The sequence below is a fragment of the Pimephales promelas genome, chromosome 22 (genome assembly GCF_988280905.1).
Source record: "Pimephales promelas chromosome 22, fPimPro1.hap1.1, whole genome shotgun sequence".
NCBI classification, from domain to species: domain Eukaryota; kingdom Metazoa; phylum Chordata; class Actinopteri; order Cypriniformes; family Leuciscidae; genus Pimephales; species Pimephales promelas.
The window spans coordinates 3,796,590-3,823,254 of record NC_142790.1 but is presented as its reverse complement, the minus strand read 5'-3'; the positions used below and the strand labels follow the sequence as shown (position 1 = coordinate 3,823,254).

At 38.2% G+C, this 26,665-nt stretch overlaps 1 protein-coding gene across 1 annotated transcript in view; it reads left to right on the top strand.

Moving 5' to 3' along the window:
* Nucleotides 1–2,060: 2,060 nt before the first annotated feature.
* nck1b (NCK adaptor protein 1b) overlaps nucleotides 2,061–26,665 on the top strand; it is a 60,657-nt gene continuing 36,052 nt past the window's right edge. Inside the window, exon 1 of the mRNA XM_089125905.1 lies at nucleotides 2,061–2,225. The gene's annotated coding sequence lies outside the window, so the exon portion shown is untranslated. The remainder of the gene's footprint in view (nucleotides 2,226–26,665) is intronic.

Sequence of the window (26,665 nt, the reverse complement as noted above, 5' to 3'; positions counted from 1 at the left end):
ATGGTCTGAGGTCGAATCTCCCACTGTAAAAAACCTCAGCTGCTCTACTATATACAGCCTCATTTTCAGAGGCATTTAATAGTATTCATTTTTGTCTATACCTTACCACAAAGGTTACATTTTAGATCGGAGTAATCATTGTTTCCCTCAGGCATGTGAAAGCTGTGGTCATGATGAATCGCTGCTCGGTTTGTTGGCGAGGCCTAGAGGTATTTCTGTAATAAATCTTTTAAAAGGCGGAGCATGCGATTTCTTTAGTGTTCCACAAGGCGGCACTTCGGAGTCAGTTTTCTCTTAAAGGAAAAGTTCACCCAAAATGTATAATGGGGGATTTTAGGAATACAAAACGGGGAAAATGGAGAATTTACGCTGCTCTTTTCAATACAGTTTTTCAAGCTCATAAAAAGGACCCAAAAAAGCACCATAAAATAGTCCACTGTACACTATATTTAAATCTATTGCATGGCTTTATGACTTATTGTGTGTGTTTTTAGTTCAGAATGTTTTGAGAAAAAACAAAGTTCAAAATACAACAGTTAGTAGCCTATTAGTAATTTACTATGAAGTCATCTGAGTTCATTGATTGAATTAACATTCTGTAATGCATGTGTGAATCAAAGAGTTCAGACGTCTGATTCCCTTTTATTGGGATATTGAAAAGTGCGAGGATGCTGCATTCTGTCAACAGTTTTCATATGGACAGGAGAGGACACGTACAGTAAAGTCCATCTGTTAGGACAGGAAACAGATTGCATCCTGCAGTGTTGCACACACTTCTCATAATGGCTCTGCCAGCCATGCGTGAGGGACTTTGAATATCAATGTAACTCATTCAGGTTTGTTTTGGGATAAGGTTATTGCACATTCAGAAGGTTGGTCATTATACATATAATACAGTCTGTAATCATATGGTGTAGGGTACAGTTTGGTCCAAAATTATAAACGAGTTATTTTATTTTTCTGTTTTAAAGGCAGGTGATTTGTTCCAGACACATTTTTTGTTATGCTGGTTGAAAGTCTCTTCCCATCCTGATAGAAGTTAAGTGGTCTAAATGTATTTATATTTATCATCTGTGGAAGGCGTATGGAGTATGGACCATAAAATGTGTGTCCAATCATTTCATTTGGTCTGAGGATGCCATACCTGCCATATCAGTATATGTATTTCCATATCTCCACACACTTGCTCACTAAACATCACACGTCATCAGTGTGTTTTATGCTATACAGAGTTAGACAGACGTCAGTCACCCAAAACTGCAGTTCCTCCTGAAGCAAATCAATGAGCTTATGCTGTGTCCATGTCCTAACTACTGTAATTTGAAAGAGATGGAAACCTGTGAGTGACTCGAATATAATGGAAACACTATCAATGTCGAAGTGAATCTGCAGCAGTCAGGTGGTACAGGTCAGTGCTCTTTAAGTTGTTTATGTTCATTATTTTTGTAATGTTATGTGCTTTGAGATATTAGGTTTAGCAGTGGCGTCACTCTTTCCTCCCTGCTGTGCGTGTTCATGTGTTTTGAAGAAGGCGTAGGGTGGGATCTTATGCTTTCAAAGCTAACTCGCTATTGCTAGCCGCTCCGAAAATTACCTACCTTACAGTACCTTTAAAACAAAGGTTTTCATTACAAATTAAATTGTTAACATTAAAAATATATGTGATAAATCTGTGATAAATCAGATTAAAAAAATGTCAGATTGCCTTTTTTGTTTAACTGACAGCACTCAAGCTGACATGAACTCCAAAAGTTTGTGTAAAACGTGATAATATAATATAATATAATATAATATAATATAATATAATATAATATAATATAATATAATATAATATAATATAATATAATATAATATAATATAATAAATTGAGAAACTGACCTACTACTGAAACTACATTGCCCCGTTTTCAATGTAGCGACTTTCGGGACTAGCCCAGTATATACAATTGATGGACGTGTGCACTGACCAATGAGCAAAGAGATCTCTTTTGGTAAACCAATCGGTAAGCGAGTATGTTCTAGTTAGCCCCACCTCCTTCATCAGGTTAGATAGCGCAGCAGTGCGGTGAGTAGAGCCGCAGTTGAGTTCTCACGCTGGATACACTGAGAAAACCCTTACCAGGAACACATCAGTAAATATGTAGCTGAAAAACACCTAAATAGTGCTGATCATCGAGTGTGTGCTGGATACTTAGGAGGCAGGGGTGCACATCGGATCGTTTAAGGGTAAGATGACAGATATTTATGAGAGTTTATGGTTTGATTGTAGCGTACCGAGCTAAAGCAGTAAATCCGGCGGGTCTACTATAACTTACATAATTATCATTCATCATAACGATAGAAATATAAGAAGAAAGAAACAATCCTAGAAATTTGTCATGGTCAAATCATTGTAATTGTAAGGGGATTGTGTAAAGGCTGTGGTCAGGCCTCACACTGTGATTTAACTGCTTTACCTCCATAGATTGATAAATGGAAAGTGGCCTGATATTGATTCATATTAAAAGGATGAATCATACACAAACTGCCATAGTGTCTAGATTCAACAGGCCTTTTATGTCATTTACTCTGAAATACATTCAAACCACAATGCATTATAGAGGTCTTTGTTAAGGTAAAAGGCTGTTTTTTTTGCTGTTGCTCGTTGTCCATTAGCAAGATCATTGTCCATTGCATGTGATTATGATTTTTGACTCTGACATCTGTTTAGATGGGCTGTCTTTATTGTTATCTGATTGAAGATAATTTCTTTCTGCATGCTGATATATAATGCTACTGTTATCAAGAAAACACTAGACAAAGAAAACCACAAGGCTAGATTGTATTTGTTGTACGCTGTTATCTACTGTGTGAAAAGTTGATCTGATTTGTCATTTCAATGTGGAATTGGTCTTTATTAATCAACTGGTATTTATTGAATGTAATTTTACAGTACCTGATGTTTTTTTTTTCATTACTTTCACATTGACTTGTGAGTTACGATCAAATTTGTGTGAGATTTCTCAGCAAACGCAGAAGTTCCAGGCAGATCAATATGACAAAAGACTGAATGAAACATTCCATGAATAAAGTACATTTTTACATCTAACATTAAATTTAATAATTTAACGTTGTAATGAACACATTGGAATGGAAAAGGAAAAGAAAAGGAACATATAGCGTAATAATAGTTCTTAGCATTCATAGCTTTATGAAATGTGAGGTGGGACAGACAAACCCCACAATTTTTTCTTTTGTCTAATTCCACTACAAATATCTAAAGATTCTTGAAAGCATAGTTCCCCCAAAAATTAAAATTCTGCCATTAATTTTACTCTTAATGTTCCAAACCCGTAAGATCTTCGGAATACAAATTATGATATTTTTCTGTCCCTCCATTGACAGTCTACACAACTACCACTTTGACACTTCATAAAGTTCATAAATAGATTGTAAAACTAATATGAATGAGCAGTTTAGTCCAAATTTTCTGAAGAGACTTGCTCTCTTTATATGATGAACAGAATTAATTTAGGCTTTTATTCACATAGTCTATAAACATCGATCAGCGAACGAACATTAACAGAAGCTTAATCGAACCTGCTTGATGTGCTAGAAAAAACCTCGTTGGTTCTTGCTGAAGCTCAAACTTGATGCGTAACAGTAATACGAGAATGAACCTCATTGGCTCTTGCATGTCAAGAGAAGATGCTCGAGCTTCCGTTTTAAACACAACTGATTTGTGAGTTGATGAATGTTTATGTGTTTAAAAGCCTAAATGAAATCTGTTCATCATAAAAAGTGATCTTGTCTCTTCAGAACATTTGGACTAAACCGCTCAATTGAAATGGATTTCTTTGAGCTTTTTGAAGCGTCAAAGTGTTAGTCATAGCTTTCAATGGAGAGACAGAAAGCTCTCAGATTTAATAAGAAATATCTTCATTTGTGTTCTGAAGATGAATGAAAGTCTTACGGGTTTGTGGAACGACATGTGGGTGAATAAATGGTGACCCTTTAAGAATTTTTAGATATTTGTGCTGGAAAAAATGAAAAAAAGTTTGGGGGGTTTATCTTGTCTCACAGTCGTTACAATTATGAATGTTTAGGAATAACATTAGGCTATATTCCTTTTCTATACAGATTAACGGGTAGACGAATAAATTATCTCATTACAATGTTTTAATATTTTTTTACACGCATTGTACTGTTGAAATGTCAAGCTCAACCATTCAGCCTGTTACACAAAATAATGTTCTTTTTAGAACCATCATATGACCCCTTTAAGTTATTGTAAGAGATAATGATAAAATATCTATCTTTAAATATGTGAAATGTAATTTTATTAATACTTACAAACTATCCCTACTAGTTTTTCCCTATTGATATAAATATACATGTCTGCTCTGTTTGCACTTATTCTGGTCTAGTATTAACTTTTCATTATCATACCACATGGTATACAAAGCATTGTATTAGAAAAATCATGCAGAATGTTACGGAGGGATGTGCTATTATGTTTTTAAGCCTTGAGTTTTGCTGGAACATGACGATAAAATGAGCAAAACAGTTCCATAGGCCATAGTAGGTGGGACCTGATCATATACTAAACAGATCTGAATATCACAGAGAGCGTGGGTGTTGTTTTTTACTAAGCCTTCAGACACCCTAGCAACCGCACTGCAACATGCTAAAACCCAGAACACCTTAGCAACCACATAGCAATGCCCTGACACACACTCAGAACTCCATAGCATTGCCAAACTTTCCCCATGAAGTGTCTAACTGGTGTTATTTGGCAATATTCGTGACAGGATATGTTTGATCAGTTGATCATGTGTTGTTTGTGAGGGGTGCGGTGCATTGCCCTGCAGAAACCTGCACACTTCACCTCCGGTCACGGTGTCACCTCCTGCTCCTGTTCTTCTTGTATACTTTATCTCTCTAGTTGTGTCCCTAATGACATCTTATTTAAGCAATGTGGACTCAACCATCTAGTGTTTGAGGTTTATAAGGTTATTTTGTCATCCAGCATTGGAGTCTGAGGGCCCTATGAAATCCATTTTATTTTTTCCCAAATTCCGTTTTTTCAGATTTAATTTTTGGCATTAGGTTTTTTTTTACCCTTGACTGTTATTTTAGTTGTAAAAATATGCTTTTAAAGTTAATGATTAAAATGTATTAAAAAATACAAATAAATTAGAAATGACCTTAAATTTATTGAGCTAATACAGACATTTACTCAGTAGCCTTTTCAAGACAAATGCTGCATGATGCAACATAACACTGCACTCTTCAAGTAACAACAAAATATGGTTATGAGCTTTAAACTGTCCAGTAATATAAATTATATTAGTTTATATAAGTTTAAATAAAGTCACACTCTGTCTCTCACAGGGTTCGCTTCGCTTTTGTCCTGTCCGGCGCCTCATAGACAGACGCGGTGTGCGCGTCGTGTGTGAGAGAGACACGTGCGCGAGTGAGAGAGAGACGGCGAGAGAGCGGGGAAATACAACTGAAAGAATACGCTGCGTGTTTTAAATACTGTTAAAAACCGAAACACAGTATGTGGCGGCGAATTAGTCTATGTGTGGGAAACACTGCATAAGTCACGTGCGAACTGCTCGCCTTTGCACTGACGGCTTATAGCGTCGAGTTTCTGAACTTTTAGCCGACGAAAGCAGAGCCATGGAGAGTCGCTTCGCCATGCTTTCATTGGCTTTTCATTTCATCATTGGAGCTAAAATGACGGGTTGAGGGGTTTGTGTCGCCCAGATTTGCTTCCCCCGGTCTGCATTTTCACCAGACATACGTTCATCTCCCACACAAAAACAGAATTTCAAACCAAATATGGAAAATTCCACGAAATTCCGCGTTAACACTATTCCGCGTTAATTTGCCAATTCCCCGATTCCGTCCGCGATTTCATTATCGCGGGAATCATAGGGCCCTGTCTTCAGGAAGGAAAGCAGCAAGAAGTATCCAACATTCCACACTTCAGGGCTTTTTTAACGTTATTTTATCTTTTATTTTATTTTTAATATAGTTTCTAACATTTATTCTCTCAACAGACATTTACATCGATAGTCTAGCGTTATAATTGATTTGCTTTTGGTGTACTGTGGAGTGGGTAAAACGGTTTTTAATGGCAGGCTAGCAGTTACCATTGACTCGCACTAGCCTAGCACCGGCGAACTATGCTAAGCCGCGTTTCCACCGCAATTACCAGGAACTATTTGTCCTAGGGACTTTTTTCACAGGAACTTTTTTCTCCAGACCGCTTGCTTACTGTGTTTACACTGCGTACTAAAGTACCGGTCCAAGGCGGGAAGATGTAGTGACGTTAAACTGCATGCGACTGCTCTTCCTAGCCTGCGCGTTTGTTTTGAGTTTTGTATGGAGGAGATTCCAGCTTTGCTGCTTTTGTGTGCGATTGGTTTACTAACGAGGTAATTAACAAAACGACAGAAAAGAGAAGAGCACCCAAAGCGTATTCAGAAAGCTTGTAATGCTAGATATTAGACGTTTTTTATCAGCGGACATTGACCGTGAGATGGATGGGATGAATGCGCGCCATCGGGCAGAAAGAATAAAGTGGTAAGAACCAGTCAGCATGTTCAGCACACAAGTCCCACCCCGAATGTTCCTGAACTCTGAAAAAGTACCACCTCGCCAGCAGGGACTTTCTGGGGGGGGAATTTTTACCCGGAACTTCATTTAGACCCTGGTTCCTGCGGTGTAAACACACCGAGTACCATCCCAAAGTTCCTAGTTCCTGGGGAAAGTTCCTGCGGTGGAAACGTGGCTCTACTGGAACAACTGGATGAACATTTTTGAAAACCGTCTGCACTGATAAATAACACTACTTGGAAATGAGGTCCGATGTCCAAAATCCTGAACCACCCCTTTAAATGCAAACTTGAATTAGAAACTGCGATGATTGACAGTGATAACCAATGGATGAGACAAAATGGGAAGGAGCATTTCACCCATTTCAACATTAGTCTTTATTGAAAGTGGATCATATATGAAGTCAAAATGTAAAATAATTTTTGAATTTGGTTCCCTCTTGACCGAGAAAAGACAGAAAATAACCGAAGGGTGCATTTGTATGTAAGACAACAACTCCCACAATGCACCACATTGTACAGCTCCGCAAGCCACACCCACTAATCCGGAACTGCGCATACATACGAGAAATCATTCTTTCGTCAACAAGGCTAACGTTAGCTGCCACCGGAGTTTTAAATTTGCAAAATTTCTAGTTAGTTGGCTGTGGCGAGTAGGACGAGAGACGTGAGAGCGGCGCGAGAGGACTGCGCGAGGCCGGTGGCGTGAGTGATAATGAAAGACAAGAGACGCACCGACCAGTCTCGTATCTCTCACGGAGGAGCGGGAGCATAAATGGCAGATCGAGAGAGAAATGGGCATGATTTTGTTGTGTTTTTTTTTTTCTTTTGTGAGTAACGCTACAGCAGTCGTCAATGAGTGACTGTTGGCTTATACTTTCGTTTTGTATTTGTTCATTTTGCTATTAAAATGTTTAAATGTTCGCCAATTCCCGCCTCCTCCTTCCCACAACAACAAACCCCATTAACGTTACATTGGCGAACTCATTAGTGAATTACTCCTCATTTGTATTTATTTCTATAGTGAATTACTGCATGATACCTGGATGTTCAGTCAGGCGAAACTAGGATAGTTCACATCACAACACAAATGTCCGTGTGCTCGTCTGATTCAGAGATTTCGTCCAGGAGAAATTGCCATCGTTGAAATTCTCTGCTGCAGACGGACTCTATCTGTGTCTGTAGTTCACATCGAGAGCACAAGCACAGCAGTCCGCCTCAGCTCGACCCAGTCCGGGTTCCTCGACCGCGACAAGCAGCCGCCTCCGGTTCCTCCATCAGCCTCAGCTGCTCTTCACTAACTTATACTGCGACTCGTAAAGATATTAGCCACGGACATCCGATTCGAGCAGCAGACTTTCAAAATCCTCTTCTTCCATATCATGTTTAGTTTATTCCATCATTATCATACTTTCTATCTTCACAGCGCTTGTTAGCTTCGCTTCCAAAAACAAGATGGCGGATATTGATTCAGTGTCTGCAAGTGAAGTCCCACCCACTGATCTCTAATAGGCCTGTAGGGTGAGTGGGTCCCACACCCTTGAATAATGAGTAGCTAATGTGTGTAGTCTCTACAGATTAAAATGAAATGTGACTTCCTGCTTATTATGACTCAAAATGACGATTTTTACGTCATAATAAGCAGGAAGTAAAACTAGGGATGCACGATATATCGGCCAGCATATCGGTATCGGCCGATATATGTTCATTTTTAATGTTATCGTTATCGGCCTGGTAAAAAAATGTGTCCGATATATTAAAGCCGATAAATAATGTATTATTCCCTTCAGCTGAGACACTTGTTGAGCACTGTTTATGTTTTTGAATTTCTTGAAATATGATTGAAATCGCTTCAAAAAATGAAAATCTGGTTTGGGACAACATGAGCAACGCAAATCTGTCATATCGGCTATACAACACTATAGTGAGAACATCATTATAATTGTGCGCTTGGGACGTGGATTAAATTGTGAGACTTTTGTATTTGTGATCAGGCTCTCAAAATTAGATAAAAATTTGGATTTAAGTTTATCGGCCGATATATCGGTTATCGGCTTTCAAATATAAAGAATTATCGGTTATCGGCTAAAATTTTCATATCAGTGCATCCCTAAGTAAAACATTTAAATCCTTATTTCTCCCATCTCAGGGGAAAATAAGGGAATAAACCATGACCATTCGAAAATATGACTGGGTTTCTAGAGATACAAAGCTTAATGCAAATGGGTGAAGTGTCCCTTTAATTCATCATTTTTTTTTTTTGCTGGTACTGATATTGGTCCAGAGAGAAAACTTTTGCTGAAAAAACTGAAACTTTGGTACTGTGCCAACATTAACAGCCCCTTAGAATAATGCATATGCCATTTGTGACGCACCTTCTTTCTTTTTTTAATTCTTCACACACACCTGGTCCAGCCAGTGACTCAGCTGCTAATATACCCCTTTCTGTGCTGTCAGTCGGCCTGTTGTGTTTATCTGGTGGCCAGTATGAGCATGACATTATCTGAATTATAGGGATGAACAGTCATAACTACTGTTATTTGATTCTCTACTTTAGTCCAATTAAAGTAACCCAGTACTCACTGTCTGTGAGACGGCCGAGATACAGTAGCGTTTTTGTTTTTTTTCCATGACCTCACTCACAGTTGTGTGTATGAATGTTTTGGGGCCCGGGGCCTGTTGCAGCTGGTGAGTTTTGGTAATTATTGTGACACTGACAGGTCTCTCCACAGTCTCTCATTAAGTTCAAAAAAGAGAGAGAGAGCTAGAGAGCCAACTCGGATGAATGAGTGAGAGACATTTTGTCTGGGGCCCCAGATCCCGCTGAGCTGAGCTGAGGGGCCCGGGATCAAGGAGAAAGGGTTGGAAAAATGGTGAAAGCAGCTATTTATATTTTGCCATTTCCTCCGCGAGAGGAGAGTCGCCCCATGAGCTGCATTCACAGAAACTGGCCGATGTGTCTGTGGTCTGCGGGGACTCGTCTCGCTCCCCCAGACGTGCTCCTGAAACACAGCGGGCTCATTCAGAGCCTGCGACCCCCGGCTCTCAGATCAACACCTGCTGCTCAGCGCTCAGTGACGTGGCATTGATTTGACACACGTGTCTGTCTTTCTCTTCCTTTGTATGTGCGGTCACTCAGCCAGACGCCTCTGCAGAATCACATCACTGGGGCTTTTAAGTTCGCTGAGACTGTGCTTGGCCTGAACTACGGGTTTACGGTCACTTGTTTGTTTGTTTTTTTTATACTGTATATTTGCTTTTTGGATGATACCTGCACATGTTATAAATAATTCTGGATTTAATACATTGCTTATTTTAATATAAAAATAAAATATATTTTAATGTAAAATATATATTTCTCTTTTTTATTTTTATTGTTTGGCATAAAATAAAAAAAACATTTTTTAATGTTATTGATCTTATTGTGAATGATGCATCCATACAGATGTTATATATATATATATATATATATATATATATATATATATAAACTTAAAATTAGACCATAAACTTTAAATTTAAATATAATTTCATCCACTTAAATTAAAAAGAACTTTTTTAAAAAGAAATCTGGTTTCATCCAATCCTCAACCTATTGGTAGAACCAAGTCTTTCCCTATTTTTGTTTTTCTGAAAAAGTGGCTATGTTTAAGTGTATGAAAGTATATTTTAAAGGTGCTTTGCGCAAGTCTCTGCGTTTTTGCAGAACTACGCCCCCTCTGGCGACAAGCGAAACTGCAACCAGAGGTGTGCACACTGATGGACCACCCACACACACACACGCTTGCACGAGCTGTTCATAACCAAAGGAGCTTCAGCCGCACAAATCTTTCGTTACAGTCATAATGTCTTCGGAGGTAATAAAGTTATACATCTGCAAGTCATTTCAAATATATGAAAGGAAAGGCATTTGAGTCAATTACACACTCAACTAATTAACAACTTAACAACTAATTAACAACTAATTAACATATATTTTCATCCACTTAACCATATATGTATATATATTTTTTTATTTTTATTTATTTATTTTTTTTGTAATGAAACATCTCCCTGAATCCATATATAACAATGCATATAGTACATTTTTATTTTATGGAAAATAATAAAAATCTGAAGAGATCTGTCGCTATTTACATTTCACTGTGACTTTATGTATGCAAAACTTTTTTTTATTGGTGGTTGCATTTAATCGAATGTCGGGTATATTTTTCTTTTTGATAAAAAATAATGGCATAACTTTTTTCCCCCTGTAAATTCCTTTAAAAAAAATAAAGTTTCACCGCCTTCTGCGGTCTGTTGTACAGTAACTACTGTTATGGCTGAGCAGTGTTTTAAAGAGAATCTTGCTTGACATGTTTATATAATTAACTGCCTAAATAACACCTTGGTTTAATGGGACAGACATTTGGAGGTAACTCTGTCGCCCCCTTGAGTATGAGGTTTGTTACGATTGCAGGAACACAAGGACGTGTGTTAATGACTCTGCAGGCGTGCACTGCACTGGCCTTTATGTATATTTTCGTGTATTTCTGGCCTTACAAAACAAAAGCAAGTGTCAGACACAGAAAGATAGAAGTATTATGTGTCAGGAAACTGTAATGCCTAAATCTGCCCTCATTTACTCAACACGTGTTTCTGTTCTCTGTTTCACAGTAATGCTGTTTGCTTGAGTAAGCCCACATAGTTAAACCTGCTCAAGCAAACACAATGAGGTCACAGGGGAGAAACTCTTGTGCGTGACCACTTTCATATCACAGAGATTGTTTTATCTGTATTTTTTATTAAAAATCATTTTGTGTGTGTTACGTGAAGGTCAGTATGGCTGGAGCGGAAGTTTTTTTTTTTTTCAACCGATTAATCTATTGATTATTTTGCGATTATTTCCCTAACCCAAATAGCTCAAGTCACAGCTAACCGACTAACTGATGATCTGCACAGTCAAATAGACCGAACCCATTTAACTGTTTAAATATTTATTGTGTAAAAACATCTTTGTGTACTTCTTTACCAAGAAGATAAATGTCAGAAGAGCTTGAGATGTGATGTGATGTTTGAAGAAAATTATAAAAAAAACCAGGTAAACATAACTTGTGAACAGAATATTTCATTGTGCGTCGTTTTCCAATCAAGCTTTAATGTTGCCAAATTATGCAAGTAAATATTGGAAATATTATTAATGTCTATTAGTACTTATGTAGTATTAATAGTATTAATGTCTACTACTAAACAAAACAACTAAACAAAATAAATAACGTCATTTACTGGAGGTTTTGACGATGGTAAGTGCTGCAGTTAAATCTTAAATATTTAATTAATTTGAACGAATTATTTAAAAAAATTGGTTTGAATGAATTAGTGCTGTAGCGGCACATGTCAAAATTACGCCGATGTCATATTTTTTTGCGTCGACACTTATTTATTTATTTATTTTTTGCACGTTCTCAGTGGTACAGCTTGCCACACACACGTGGGAGACCGAAACATTGATTTAATGGAAAGCACGTCCTCACCCCAATCATCTCCAGCAGTAGCAGCCTCCGATCGCAAAACTAACTCCGTTTCCCTCCTCAGCTGATATTACTATTTAAACATTCTCTATGATAAAAAATGGCGGTTTTGCCGGTTATATTATAACACAGTCATTATAACTCTACAACACACATAGTTATAATAAATGTGTTCAAATACATAACATTAGACTAACGTTAGCCAGCTTATAGTATCATGATTCAGTTCGCTAGTATTTATTTGAGAAACATTGTTTTTTTTTTATTAATCGAGCAGCAGAAAAATATTTTTTATATAGTCATCCAATTAGTCGACTAATCGATAAAATAATCGACCAACTAATCGTTTAGTTAATAATCGTTTACCCCAGCCCTTGAATGAACTCTTAAAGACTTGTTTTATTGCTGGATGAATTGGCGTTTTTTATTTTTCGAAATATTCATTTTCCACTAGATATTTTCCTCTATATCTCATTGCTCAGCAATTTCGATTTTGGCACGTTCTGCAGCAGCTGAGCACAGAGCGAATGTACAGTGACATTTCGCGCTATGGCTGGTGCTGAGCCAAAGATGGATGCACGAAGTTAAATTAAATAGTTAATTTATGTGTTTTTAACCACATAATATTTATTTTAGGTTTCAGACATTTAAATGCATATATTTTATAGCAAAACAATACATTTTTAGTTTGTAAAATACACAATGGTGTCTATGGAAGCAGCAATGACAACCCATTCAAATATTTGACGACGATTTTTATTCTTATCACAGTGTAAACACGATGTTTAGTTGATGTCTGTCAGCCATCGTCCATTGGCCCAACCCTAGTCTGCAACACAGAAACAATGATACTCTGTGGCTGCAAAGACTGTTTTCAATTATTTGCATTCGTCGTCATGTTTCATCTGTAATTGTCATGAAAGGATTAATGGAGAACAAAATGGTAATAGAAAATATGTTTATGGTTATCGTGTGATTTTCGGTTCTGTATTCGAGATTCGATTGGTAAGCATCTCATAGTTTATTGTGGTTTGATGCAAACCATGATGGAGTGTGTTGTGTCGTTTCCTCTTTATATTTCAGTGTTGTTTCATCACTTATTAGAGCCTGTTAACAGTCACAGACTCGTGTCAGATGGGGTCCTATAGGCTTTGGATTATTCAGCATTGCAAAATGCTTCTCTCTGGAGTTAATTTTTCTAGCTAGCATCACGTCTGTGGTCATTGAATGGGTTCCCTGTGTTAAATGTTACATCACATCTCATATCTAAGCTGTGTTAGTGACGTCTTTCCGTGGTTAAAACACTGATTGAATGATTAAGGCCTATGAGACATGAATCATTTCAGTGAGTTGTACTTTTGTTTTCAACGTACCTTCTGATGTTCATTTGTTTATTTTGTGCTACAACTAACATTAGTAGTTAGGAGGAAGAGGCGATCGGTTCGAGTGCCAAAACTACATTTATCGTTTGAATTATGTTGTTAAATTGACAGAATTTTGTTTAATTTCAAAAGTTACCTTCTCTGTCTTGTCTATTATTAACTTTCTCACACTGCTGGTTTGGCTTCATTTGCTCTCAGAAGTGCCGTGTCTTCCATTCTTCATGTGGGCCGCATTACATTGCGCTACAGCGCCCCACTGGTCAAACTGTGTTATGGTAGGCCCTTTCAATAGGTCACGAGATCAAAAGCTTATTCGACGATTCAACAATAAAAATCTTAACAATTTTATATTGTCAATAATGGCTACTAATCTTTTCAGTCCTACTTTCAGATAACTTGAAGGAAACTGGACCTGAGCTAACATGTACTCACTATGATCAGTTTTATTTTTTTGACTAATGTTAAGAAAGATTATTACTTGACTCTGATTGGTCAATCACGCCATCCAGGGATATGCTATTCCAGCCCGTTCTCCTCCCAAGGCGTCATATACTGACGCTTTTGACATTTCGTCTACATCCAACACATGGCACCCTTTAGCGTCAATATAAGACGCAGATATATATGGGCCAGAAGGCGCCTCCTAGTGGTCTAACCCTACCCCAGACCTAAACCTACCCATAACCGAACAAAGCTCTGTGCGTGTTATATTAACGCTGAAGGGTGCCATGTGCGTTGGATTTAGACGAAATTTCAAAAGCGTCACTATATGACGCCCTAGGATGAGAATGCATTGGTTATTCCTCTTATAACCGCTGAAACCAGAAAACACAGGCTCACGGGTTACTCCGCGTCAGACTCAGCGCTATACACTTGGTAGGAACGGGTTTTTTAAAATTTTCTTCTTGGAAGTTTTGCTTTTGGTGAATAATAAAATATTAAAACTCAGTCGAATAAATATTTTTTGTACAGTTACTTAATTATGCCTTCCAGTATCATTGACTCGTTCACTCTGGTTTCATACAAGCACAGCTGCTTATTTTGTGACTATTGTTTTATACACTGTTGAGATATAAGATGACAGGTATGATTTAACGGGAAATCAATATCTCTTATACCCATAATTATTATGGTGATAATAAGTGGTATGACTGTATCCCTAAAATGTCCGTCTAGTTTAAACTTGCATTAGGAACTGCTCTCTCTGCGGAAGAAGCTTTGGATTTAAAGACCTTAAACATCAATATTTTGTCTAATTATTTACTTAAGTAGCCGTGTAATAAATGTACACCCAGTCTGTATCTCAGAATAAACAAGACCGTCCTCATCATCCTGCCGGGGTTTATTCTGAGATTACAGGAGATTAACCCTTACATAATAACTAATGGGACCTCATTATAAAGTATTACCTATTGTTCTTTATAATTATTTTCCATTTTAATCTGTTTGAAACACTTAATTTTTTAAAAATTTCTAAATTTTAATGTTCATTGTTCTTTTGGTTATAAGAAAAGTTATTCAACCTGTTATGACAACACTTCTTTTGCAACTTATTTCAATTTTGTGAATCGCGATAATACCATATGATAATGTCACACATCCCTACTTATGTCACTATTATGGTTAACATTACATGTTGAGTTTCAAGTTTACTATATGGTTTGTATAACATCACCGTACATGAAACGGGGCGTCACCTGTGTGTTTGAGCGGGAGAAATGGAGAAACTGAAATATTTTAGCATTTGACCTTGATCTTTAAATAGGCCAAGAGAAAAACAGGTGTTTGGCGTGTGAAATGACTGTTTTTCACTTTTCTTGTTCACTCTTGTGATGAAGATGAATTTGAATGCACTGCTACAGGATTCAGTGCACTTCTGAGTTATGTGTCCTGGGAGCTTGTTTGCTGTTGTGGAAAGGGTCACTGACTGCTATTATAGGGCTGTCACTTTTGTGAAAAATCCTGATAGATTTTTGTGACATAAGTGTACATTCATGGAATCAATTGTAAAATCGATTTTCGACGTTTCCATTTTCAGCGCCAAAAATAGGCAAATCGGCAGGCGTAAAAAATAGGCAGGCGTTAGGCCGAACGTAAAGAGGGCGCTTGAGACTGAACGAGAACAACAACTGGGTCCTTTTTCACTTCAGGCTCACTTTTTGAGTCAACTGGAAGTCTGAGTTTGATCCGTTTAAGTCATTTGTAGTTCTACACAGAGTATCACATTTGCACACTAAATAATTACAGAAGTAAAACTGGGCATCATAGACTAAACAACTGAGGATTGCACACCACCAAAATTTCCCCAAAAGTTGTTCCGAACACAAACTCATGCAGAAACATGCTTTGTTGCAAGGAGACACATGACAGATGGGGTAAAAGTGTTATAAAATTATACATACATACGATATCCTCTGATTGGATGTAGTCATAAAAAACCTGAAGAAAAAATGTGTTTGTGGCCATCAAATCTGTCAACTCAGCATCTTTTGGCAATTAAAGCTGACTCATGTTGCAGATTGGGCAATAATTGTGTGGTGTATTCCAGACTTCAGTTGTTTACTGTATGATGTCTAGTTTTTAAGTGTATGTTGCATAGCGTTTTAAAAACTGTTCAGAATTTAAAGGTTGTATAATGTCTTTCATCCTTATTTAAACCAGGAGATTTTGACAAACTGCTCAATTTTTTTTTTTTTTTTTTTTAGAATTGGCAGTAAACCATTTTAAACTGATAAGCTACCACTTTGTTTAAAGGACAAGTTTGATATTTTACACTTAAAGCCCTGTTTTCAGATTGTTTCTGATGAAATAGAACGGTTCAGATTGAAATTTGGACATATGCTGCTGGCCCGAGAATTTTCGGTTCCTGTGGTTGCACCCCCTCACCTACACAATGGTTGCATTGGTGCACTGGAACATCCTTCTGAAAACACATTAAACTTTAGTTTCCGAAGACATGAAACTCACCGAGTGAGTGGTCAGGGGTGTTTACTAGTGCTGTAGCGGCGCGTCGATGAAGTCATATTTTTGCGTCTACACTACTTTATTTATTTTTTGCAGGTTCCCAGCGGGACAGCTTGCCACACACACACACACACATACACACGTGGGAGACCGAAACGTTGCTTAATAGAGGACGAAGACAACTAGATGTGAACGTGCTTTCCATTAAATGAATCACACACAGTAAACAAACCCTTAACAAAAAAAACATTGCAATTTAGGGTGCCGCAATCTGGGTGCCAGTGTGGTGAGACGTACAAGCTTGGACAGATACGGCTTGAAGTCGTTCATCCACGGACTTGGTGGTGTTACAAAACACCACCAAGCGAAATGGGGTCTTAACCGGTCTTTGTGCACCCAACGAGTAATTTTTCACCTTCATGCTCGTGCTGACGTGTCGAGTATAAACAAGGCTTTACTTTGCATCAGCGCAGTAAAGGTGCACCGACCTCACCCCAATCATCTCCAGCAGTAGCAGCCTCTGATCGCAAAACTAACTCCGCCTCCGTTTCCCTCCTCAGCCGATATTAGTATTTAAACATTCTCTATGATAAATGTTTGTGAAAAATATTTTAATAACACTGTTTTTGCGGTTGTAGATTTATAATGACTGTTCAAATACATAACATTAGACTAACGTTAGCCAGCTCATAGTTTCATGAGTCAGTACGCTAGTATTTACAAACCCAATTCCATAAAAGTTGGGACACTGTACAAATTGTGAATAAAAACAGAATGCAATGATGTGGAAGTTTCAAATTTCAATATTATATTTAGAATACAACATAGATGACATATCAAATGTTGAAAGTGAGACATTTTGAATTGCCATGCCAAATATTGGCTCCTTTTGGATTTCATGAGAGCTACAAATTCCAAAAAAGTTGGGACAGGTAGCAATAAGAGGCCAGAAAAGTTAAATGTACATATAAGGAACAACTGGAGGACCAATTTGCAACTTATTAGGTCAATTGGCAACATGATTGGGTATAAAAAGAGCCTCTCAGAGTGGCAGTGTCTCTCAGAAGTCAAGATGGGCAGAGGATCACCAATTCCCCCAATGCTGAGGCAAAAAATAGTGGAGCAATATCAGAAAGGAGTTTCTCAGAGAAAAATTGCAAAGAGTTTGAAGTTATCATCATCAACAGTGCATAATATCATCCAAAGATTCAGAGAATCTGGAACAATCTCTGTGCATAAGGGTCAAGGCCGGAAAACCATACTGAATGCCCGTGATCTTCCGGCCCTTAGACGGCACTGCATCACACACAGGAATGCTACTGTAATGGAAATCACAACATGGGCTCAAGAATACTTCCAGAAAACATTGTCAGTGAACACAATCCACTGTGCCATTCACCGTTGCCGGCTAAAGCTCTATAGGTCAAAAAAGAAGCCATATCTAAACGGGAACCAGAAGCGCAGGCGTTTTCTCTGGGCCAAGGCTCATTTAAAGTGGACTCTAGCAAAGTGGAAAACTGTTCTGTGGTCAGACGAATCAAAATTTGAAGTTCTTTTTGGAAAACTGGGACGCCATGTCATCCGGACTACAGAGGACAAGGACAACCCAAGTTGTTATCAGCGCTCAGTTCAGAAGCCTGCATCTCTGATGGTATGGGGTTGCATGAGTGCGTGTGGCATGGGCAGCTTACACATCTGGAAAGGCACCATCAATGCTGAAAGGTATATCCAAGTTCTAGAACAACATATGCTCCCATCCAGACATCGTCTCTTTCAGGGAAGACCTTGTATTTTCCAACAAGACAATGCCAAACCACATACTGCATCAATTACAACATCATGGCTGCGTAGAAGAAGGATCCGGGTACTGAAATGGCCAGCCTGCAGTCCAGATCTTTCACCCATAGAAAACATTTGGCGCATCATAAAGAGGAAGATGCAACAAAGAAGACCTAAGACAGTTGAGCAGCTAGAAGCCTTTATTAGACAAGAATGGGACAACATTCCTATTCCTAAACTTGAGCAACTTGTCTCCTCAGTCCCCAGACGTTTGCAGACTGTTATTAAAAGAAGAGGGGATGCCACACAGTGGTAAAAATGGCCTTGTCCCAACTTTTTTGAGATGTGTTGATGCCATGAAATTTAAAATCAACTTATTTTTCTTATTTTTTTTATTTAAACATTTGATATGTCATCTATGTTGTATTCTAAATATAATATTGAAATTTGAAACGTCCACATCATTGCATTCTGTTTTTATTCACAATTTGTACAGTGTCCCAACTTTTATGGAATTGGGTTTGTATTTGAGATGCATTGTTTTTTTTTATTAATCCAGCAGCGGAAAAATATTCTGTATATTAGTCGTCCGATTAGTCGACTAGGCTAATCGATAAAATAATCGACCAACTAATCGTTTAGTTAAGCGTTTACCCCAGCCCTAGTGTTCACTGATATGCTCACACAAAAATCACTGCAAAAGATGCTTTCCAACAGGTGTTTTACCATTCGTTGTAAAACTGTGGACCTATTTTCCCAAACGCCTCACACCCGCACATTCGTCCGTTGAGAGCTTGAATAATAGACACTCCAGCCCAGTTGGTGGCGATAATGCACCTTTGCCAGTTGCAAGCAAACCACTGGCATTTCGTTGAATACACAGAAGAAGCAGAAGCATACAAACAAGCCCATTTCCGCTTCCGGCGGAGTAATACCGTACCTCACAGCACATCCAATACGAGTCAATGGAGTTGGACAAACTACGATAAAACCGGTTGGAAAGCATCTTTTGCAGCGATTTTTGTGTGAGCTTATAAGTGAACACCCCAGACCACTCGGTGAGTTTCACGTCTTCGTAAACTAAAGTTTAATGCATTTTAGGAAGGATTTTTCCAGTGCACCAATGCAACCATTGTGTGGGTAAGGGGGTGCAACCACAGGAACCGAAAATTCTCGAGCCCTCCAGGATGTGTCCAAATTTCAATCTTAACTATTTCATTAGAAACAATCTTAAAACAGGGCTTTAAGTGTAAAATACTGAAAGACTTGCCTAAAGACTGATTTACCTGGCTTTATGCCAGTAAGCAAATATAGCTCTGCTAAAAGGTGCTGACGTTTTGTATTCACAAAATGGGTTGTGTGATAACCGCTTTAGGGATCATTCATTTTATAGGCCTTGTGTGGGGAATGGGGATGGCTGGTTAAACTATGATCATGCTGTTACCATAGTGTAATGCATTTGGTCTAATTCGTTTGTAATGCCAAAGGGCCTTAAAAATGATTCCAGATTGAGATGTAAAAGCTGTCCTTAAACTTGTCGTTTAATAGTGCTCTTATTAGCCATTGACTATATATTAGATTATGAATAATGCTAGATTTTTACATTTTGTGAAGAAAATGTGTCCATGCTAACTCTGCTGCAATGCTAATGATGAGCTTTGTTAAGGTACTTCTGGAGATTTTAACAGTTTTATTGTGCAATCGTGAGTGTTTTTCGTAACGTGATTTGAAGTATCGTTCAGCACAAAGGGTTACGAGTGAAATGCTGAAGTTTACTACTTGGGATTAGGGGTTTGTTAAAATATGAATTGCAGACACTGGAGGTCTGTTAGCATGATCATAAGTCTGATCATGAGTGGTTTTATTATGGAAAATGTCAAAGGAAGCCCTGAGGGAGTTTTCAGCCCAAAGATATTAAGGTCCTTTTGTGAAGAGAGCAGATTCCTTGTATAACTTTTACTCTGGTCTGTCTCAAGTGGTGATGAAGCCCTATATAAGGCTGATGAACTGAATGTGTGTTTCAGCGTGGCCATCCAGTTTCACACACTTGCGTAAGCAGCACGAGTCTCCATATTCTGCCTAAACCAACAGGTCTGGATTTCTCCTCTAAACCTCACGTCAACATTAGCGCCACATAAATGAGTATTGGATGATCGAGTTTTGTGTGTTCAGCTGCTTTGATATTATGTGGTCGTCTTCATTGACAGGGGGTATGAGATGTCTGAACCTTGGTCTTAGATGACACACACACACAGATCTTCTTTAAAGATGATGAATTGGTTTTAAAACTTGAGCTTTTCCAAGGTTGTGTAAGTTGGAAAATAGGACGAGTGCCTACGGAAAACAGGTTTCCCTGCTCTCTTGATTTAAAGGGATAGTTCACCCAAATATGAAAATGGTGGTTTATTTACTCACCGTCATGTTGTTCTAAATCATATGATTTTTTGTTCTTCTGTGGGTAACAAAACTTTTAAAAACTCTAGACCTTGCGTGTTCAAAGCAAACGCGTACGAACGAGCCCTAACGCTGCTCTTTCCCATACAATGAAAACATTCATTGAGCTGTCAAGTTACAAATAGTTCAACTTCAAAAGTTGATTCTAGTTGATTGTACTTAAACATTTTAAGGCTTTCCTTCTCTCTGAAATTCCTAGCCTGGGAAAACCCAGACAACTTCCGGCAAATTTAGATTTTCTCTAAAAGTTAGTCTGGCAAAGAGCTCGTTCAAACCCATTTCCAATCCGTCGAAATCGCGGCACCAATCAGAAACGTTGGGGCGGGGTTTACACGATGACAACAGCGCTGGGATTTTGAAGCAGATTTTGTAGCCTACATTACAAAGATGGATGCCGCCATCGAACATCACTATCGCGTCTGTTTTAAGCGATTTGAACGTTTCCTTTTTGTTAAAAACCAAGCAAAGAACAACACTCGGAGATGTTTCTCCACCGGCCGCCGCTCTGCAAACGTCATCTCCTTCATCGCTCTGATTGGTTTTAGGTCTACCCACGACGTCCGTTGGTGACGCCCCTCTGGAAATGATTTGTCTGACTCTTTGCCAGACCATAACTCATAACAACTGAGAATGTTCTGGTTTTAATCAGGCTATGAAATTCTACTTGATCCTCTTGAAACTGCTTTAAATTTGATGTGAATAACAAAGTAAATTTTTAAAATGATGACTTAACGGAATAGTTTAATTGACTTGCCCTTCGGTTGTTCTGCTGAACACAAAAAGAAGATATTTTGAAGAATGTCGGTAACCAAACAGATGATTGGGACTATTTTTTTCCCCCATACTATGGAAGTCAATTGGGCCCAACGACTGTCTGGTAGGTTACATACTGACTCTTCATAATATCTAGTTTGTTTTCAGCAGAACACTTTGGGACAACTTGTGGATGAGTAAATGATGAGAGAATTAACTTTAATTGTGCAGTTTCTGTGCAATGCAAGTTTTCACATCTCAAAGGTCCCTCTCCAGCCCACCCAGAGCTTTTATTGAAACTACTAAACACTATTGACGTATCAATCATGAGCCCATATTTACATACCAGCACCTAACACTCATTTCACATGTGAAAGTGTTAGCCAATCGTAAAGTAAGTAATTTACATATAACAGTCTTAAAGGTGCAGTAGCACAAACATTGTTTTATTCCGAGCACACCGATAGAGGGAGTAAAATGGACACGACAAAACAAATGACGAACCGTTTTGTGGTTGCAGTAACCTTGACTAAATGATGTGGACTTCCGATAAAAGTAAAAGTGTACTAAAGCAGAACGTAGGCTACCTCCTGTAGAGTATTGTTAAAGTTTTCACGGTTTAAATGTGTTTAGATCCTGCGAATATGCTGGAGAGTTTAAGGCCTGTGTGTGTGTGATGTGTCAGAGGAAGTGAGGCGGTGCTGGAGGGGAAAACACACGGATTGCATTCCAGCTCCAGAGCCCTGTGATTTGAGCTGTCAGAGGCATTATGTTACGGCGTCTAGGAGCTCGCGCCGGGCCTATACTGGGTCTATTAGAGTGACCCGTTCTTCCTCATAAACTACTGTCCAATCCAGGCTGTGGGTCAGTATTTAGACATGAACTGGAATTTGAAGTTTTATGATGTAATCTGTGCTTGAATCATTGGGTTGTTGAGTCGAGAATAGCTGATGGGTGCACCCCATCCTTCATGTTGACTGAGCTTTCAATTTTGTTACGGAACGGGTGAAGCTGATTGGTTGGTTCTTGTCACATGACCTGCTTGTGGCATTCTGAAAGTTAATATAATTTTTCATCTTGCTGCGCCTGGAAAAAAAAAAAGATCGTCGCTGAGCAGCTGCCGTTTCGGCAAGGAGTCGTTAAGGCCAAATGGTGATCTGATTCAACAAGATTATTGAGAAGAATCAGCCCAAAAGATTGATTCATTCACAATTTCGGACATTTTTCTTGCTTTTTGGAGCTGGTGATATATTGTGAAATATATTGTGCTTTGTGTGTATTAAATTCCCACTGTAATCAATAATTGTTTGTATCCCTTAACTCATCTTAGAACACCAAAAATACGTATTTAAATGTTTTTTTTTTCCTTGGGGAAAAAAAATTCTAGTCCCACTTTACATTAAGTGGCTTTAAGTACTATGTACTTATTGTGTTGATGTTGTATTGTAAAACATTATTAAGGTGTGATACAGGTGAGGTTAGGGTCAGGTGTGTGTGGAATGGGTGGTTGTAAGGGAAGGTCAACTAGTACATTACAATTACTATTAAATTAGTACATAAATTATTACAGCTGTAATTTTATGCAGGTATTTGCAGTACAATGTAAAAACATGTATACACAAAGTCCATTGTATCAAATTATTGATTTCAATGTGAGCACATTAGTACTTAAAGCCACTTAATATAAGGTGGGACCAACTTTTTTGTGCCTTAAATAGCTTGAATGTAACTCTACGCTCTTGCTTTTAGTATACACGGTTTTGTATATGCAAATGAGCCCTGTGATTTCAACCCGTTGTTTTTGGTTCACTACGGTTTTAAGGAGAAAATACTCAGTAAAGGTGTTGACTAATGAATTTGCACATGGGTTGTCATAAAGCATATTAAAAACACCGTATAGACATATAAACAACATTTAAAACCTGGATTTTCACCGCTTTTAATAAGCAAGTTTCTCAAAATGCACATAATCTAAAGTATTGATGATTGCAAAATTGACTAGATTTACTAAAGTAACCAGAGTTCTCATCTAAAACTATTTAAAAATTGGGTTAATTGAAATATTAATTTCATGAACTGACATAAACTAAAATGAAATAATTAGATATTTTAGATGAAAATGAAAATTTAAACTGAAATTTGAAGTACTAAAATTACTTGCACTAAAACTAAGATATAGCAAAATTAGGGATGCACGATATGAAAATTTTGGCCGATACCGATAACCGATAATTCTTTATATTTGAAAGCCGATAACCGATATATCGGCCGATAAAATTAAATCCAAATTTTTATCTAATTTTGAGAGCCTGATTACAAATACAAAAGTCTCACAATTAAATTCAAGTCCCAGCGCACAATTATAATGATGTTCTTATTATAGTGTTGTATAGCCGATATGACAGATTTGCGTTGCTCATGTTGTCCCGAACCAGATTTTCATTTTTTGAAGAGATTTCAATCATATTTCAAGAAATTCAAAAACATAAACAGTTCTCAACAAGTGTCTCTCAGCTGAAGGGAATAATACAGTATTTATCGCTTTTAATTCACATTTTCTTACCAGGCCGATAACGATAACATTAAAAATGAACATATATCGGCCGATGCCGATATATCGTGCATCCCTAAGCAAAATAATAAAAAAACTTAGTATTTTAATTGTACATAAATAATACTACATGTAAACACATTTTACATTGTAAACCTAGTTGTAAGTAGCCATGAAATCAAAATTGACCACTTTAATAAATATCCCTGATGATTCATCTGTAAAATCGGTGTAGATAATATCAAGTTTAATATTAAAGTAAGCAAATTATAGTAATCTCACCCCTTCAATTCTGTATTCTGCTTCAAGTGTGTGACGTTAGGGAAGGTAAATGCTTGTTTCTTTAGGTTGTCTTTTAAAAGGAGGAGGATGTTCGTCTAGACACCTTGAGACGTTCAGTGATCAGTACTGATGGATGGATACTTTACTGATCCTTTGGTGAAATGTATATCCATAACACATTGATTGATGCGAAAAAACGTACATACCATGCTGTTAAAAGTGGCGTCGCTCTGTAATTTAACCCTCATTAATTCTGCCATTCATCATTACCCATCACTCCCCTCTCGCCGGATCAGTGGTTTCTGAGGGCAGAGAAAGCTCCTCTCAGATCTCTGAGGTGGTCTACGCCTGTCACTCGGCACACGGAGGCTCCTCACCAAACTGATTTCAGACTGACTTTTGAGGCAGCGAAACGGTTTAAAGGTGCAATGTGTAAATAAGTTGATTATCTATTAACAGAAATGCAATATGACATCCATAACTATGTTTTCAGTGGTGTATAAAGAACTTACTTAATTAACCGTAATGTTTTTATTACCTTAGAATGAGACATTAATAGCTCCATAACCGCGGGAATCCCCTTCTATGAAGGTCGCCATGTTGTGACGTCATATTTCTACCGTAGCCGAACGCGAACACACAGTGCTACAGAACGCGTTTCATCACTACCTTGAAAGAGAAGTAGCGGAAAGCTGGAAGCTAGCCTTACACTCCGTGAGTAGTGACTTTTCCCTTGTGAGTGGTGTAAAATATGTAGTTGGGATTGTTTCATGTAACTTAGTTCTCCCTCGCTGTGTTATGGGTTTGTTATGTTGGGGATAGATGTGCTGTTACGTTCGTGAGACAGCTGATGATTAGTATTCATGTCATTGACCGTAAAACAGAACGTTACAGGAATCACTAACCCGTCGATAGAGACTTTTACTAAAGTCTTTTATCACTAAAGTCGATCGCGAAGAGTTTTCAAAATCTGAGAAAAAAGCCTATTGTGTGTAGTAAATAGTATCTATGGGATGCGGAGATGACATGATTGTAACAGCGCGCGCACTTCCGACCTTTGGACTCATGCGGACGCGTCCCAGCTCAGCCACAGCAACAGCTCATATTAGCCAGCTAAACTATTACTACCCTGTTAGAAAAAATATATAGCTGCTCCCTCGCTGTATTATGGGTTTGCTAGAGTATGTGGGGAGAAATGTGCTGCTGGTTACGTTTGTGAGACAATCAACTGATTAATATTATTATATTAAATTATATATTAAAACCCTTGATCCTCACCTGACTGGCTTTGTAAACAGTATCCATGATGTGGTTTATAATGGACTGTGGTACAGAAACAGTGACAATGTTACACACTCTTGGCTTACTCTGGCTATTCTCTGCTGTCTCAGCCGACGAGATGTTTGTCCCGTTTTAGCAACCGTAGCTTCTTCGAAAGGGAGGGGTGAGCAGTGGGCGGAGCCCTTAGTGCAAACCTGGTGCAAACTCGCAACCGAACCACTAGATGTCGCTAAAAGTCACACATTGCTCCTTTAATAGAGCGAGCTTCGGTGAAAACTAAAGCCGACTTTCCCCAGCACATGACAAACGACAGCTGTTGGACTGTATGGCGATACTTTTGAAGTATCGGTGCACCGTGTAACACTACAATGGTGGCTCCCGCGAGGCTTCAACTTCTGGCTGATGGATACACGCTTGGAAATATTTAATGACTACAATGGGCTATATGCACGCATAAATTCCGCATTTGACGCAAGGATGCTCGTCCATTTCCGGTTGTGGAGATTAAAGCGGAGGAAAACCGAGGAAAACGGGATTATGGCAGAGTCTTCAAAATTTACTGTCCTCCAGTCTTTGAAATGAAACGTACATGCGTTTATATGTAATTTTATATATAGTTATGTTTATTTAATATATTTTTAAAAAGAAGCATAAACACAACGAGGGGTGTCTGTTTTATCTGTTTTTGTGACTAACGTTTCTTTAGTATAACCATGGAGTATAAAATTCGATATAAATTCTCGGTATTGCATTGGACTCTACGATCGGCGGAAGTTATCGAGCATCCCTAATGCTTCACCGGAAATACAGCCGTGCATAGAGCCCATAGGGATTTCTCACCAAAAATGACATCATTACACACAAACTGATGACCAGCTGCAACTTTCAGGCGCCATCTTTATTTTTCTAGCTCAGCTGTCACAGAATGGAAAGCACAGGATTGTGGGATATCAAAGGCAGCGAAGGATCCATCCATGCGCTGATTTGCCGCCTTTAATCACAGGAGAGTCGTGAATGCGTTGACGTATTGTTGTGTTTATTGTAGAAATTAGTTATTCTAAAAATAAATTTCTTTAGACTATATACAGTGAAAATAATTCGTAAA